This window comes from Cebus imitator, unplaced genomic scaffold, assembly GCF_001604975.1.
Source record: "Cebus imitator isolate Cc_AM_T3 unplaced genomic scaffold, Cebus_imitator-1.0 Scaffold223, whole genome shotgun sequence".
Taxonomy (NCBI): Eukaryota; Metazoa; Chordata; class Mammalia; order Primates; family Cebidae; genus Cebus; species Cebus imitator.
In genome coordinates this window covers 151,980-154,160 of record NW_016107538.1, presented here as the reverse complement: position 1 = coordinate 154,160, position 2,181 = coordinate 151,980, and the positions used below count along the sequence as shown (strand labels likewise).

Sequence of the window (2,181 nt, the reverse complement as noted above, 5' to 3'; positions counted from 1 at the left end):
CTGTAATCCCAGCTACTCAGGAAGCTGAGGAAGGAGGTATCACTTGAATCCAGGAGGTGGAGGTTGCAATGAGCCAAGATCATGCCACTACACTCCAGCCTGAGAGCAACAGAGCAAGATTCTGTCTAAAAAAAAAAGACTTCACATCAATTTTCACCTATTAGATTCCCAAAAATTTTAAAGACTGGTAATAAACAGTGTGGATGAGGGTGTAGGGAAATGGGTAGTTTTATACACTATTGGTGGGAATGTAAATTAGCAGTCATTTTGGAGAAAGATTTACAATTTGTAACAAAAAATACTTTCTAAATGCAATTCCACTTTTAAAATGAGCTTATTTTTTTCTGAAATTTCAAAATATTTATTGAACAAAAGAATAAATATAAGCCCCAAAGAAAATATGACAAACTTTATATGTAAAATGTAATTTTCCCCTAATTAATATAATTGCTTTCTGTTCGTTGTTTACAAAATGATTGATGTTTCCCTTCTATCCCTTTGTACCTATGTGTATCTAGCAAAAATGTTCTTAGCTCTAGCTATGGGCATACGGAAACTTGCTATCGATGATTATGTTCAAATGTTTATTTCCTTTCCCCAGAATAAACTGGGGGACTGGCACTGTCTGGATTGATCACAGGACAGATACTCGGAAGCTCTGATCATCTTGAGTTTCACGTTTATGAGAAAAAAATGGACGCAGTGGCTCGATAACAGGAATGTCGTTGAATGTGTAGATATGGCACCCATCACTAACATTATAAAAGGAAATGGACCTCCTACCTACATCCAGGTAAATCCCCACTCTGTGCAACTGGGGACTCACCCAGAGAAAAGTCAAAGGCATAGTGCTGGCAGCAAAGATCTGTCCTTTTCTGGAACCCACAGTCCAGAAGCCGAGTTCTGAAGAAAGTACAACGTCCCCCTCTCGATTCACAGATTCCTTACAAATGCCCACATCCCATATTTTGCTGGTGCCCACATCCACCTCCCAGTAATGGCGGCTGGAAGTGAAGTGAGAGGTCTCCAGGATGCACAGTGCGGAGCTGAACCTTTCAGCCTGCTTTTTCCTGTTCTGTCTGAAATCCCCACATCGGATGTTCCTCAGGTCTTCAGAAATGGTAAGAGTTGCTGGCTGTGTCCACATCCAAGGTCATATCCACTTGAAACTTCTTCATCCTTGGGTTCATCCTTAGAATAGATTTCAGCTTGGGCTCTAGTTCCTTGATGATGGAAATCAGTGCCCTCAGCTTGTACTTGGGCTTGATGTCATTCTTCTGAGAGGCCACAGTGCATAAGGGGCATAGTACGCCTTCTCCATGGGGCTCCTTCTGCAGTGAATTGATGAATTGGAGGCAGCAGGCATATCCACATTTCAGTTGCACTGGTTCTTCAAGATCATTTAGACAAACAGGACATCTAATTACTTGTTTGATGTGTTCAGCCATGGCAAATGTCTTCCCGAGTTTCCACCCCTGGCCTCCAGCTGCTTCTGCTGACAGCTCAGATCTCTAAAATGAGCTTATTTAAAATGATCTAGTTTACTGAAATTCACTAGCCAAAGTTCTATTTGTGAAGCTACTATTCATTACTGTAGCATTGTTTTAAATTAGATATAAGCCCCCTATTCATCAGTAGGGTGATGGATAATAGAAAGTATAATACATTATATGTGAAAATACTATAAAATACTACAAAAATGAGTTAGATACATAAGTACTGAATGAAAATGTCAATTAATGTATATGTTCAATTAAAATGCAATTTATCAGGCTGGGCATGGTGGCTCATGGCCATAATCCAAATGGCTTTAGGGAGGCCATGACAGGCGGATTGCTTGAGGCCAAGGCAGGCAGATCACTTGAGCCCAGGAGTTCCAAACCCACATGGCAAAACCCCATTTCTTTTTTTTTTTTGAGACGGAGTTTCACTCTTGTTACCTAGGCTGGTGTGCAATGGCACGATCTTGGCTCACCGCAACCTCCGCCTCCTGGGTTCAGGCAATTCTCCTGCCTCAGCCTCCTGAGTAGCTGGGATTACAGGCACGCACCACCATGCCCAGCTAATTTTTTTGTATTTNAGACGGGGTTTCACCATGTTGACCAGGATGGTCTCGATCTCTTGACCTCGTGATCCACCCGCCTCGGCCTCCCAAAGTGCTGGGATTACAGGCTTGAGCCA

At 42.2% G+C, this 2,181-nt stretch overlaps 1 pseudogene; it reads right to left on the bottom strand.

Annotated features, from left to right (window-relative positions):
* Positions 1-460: 460 nt before the first annotated feature.
* Positions 461-1,868, bottom strand: LOC108281234 (annotated as a pseudogene).
* Between the last annotated feature and the right edge of the window lie 313 nt (positions 1,869-2,181).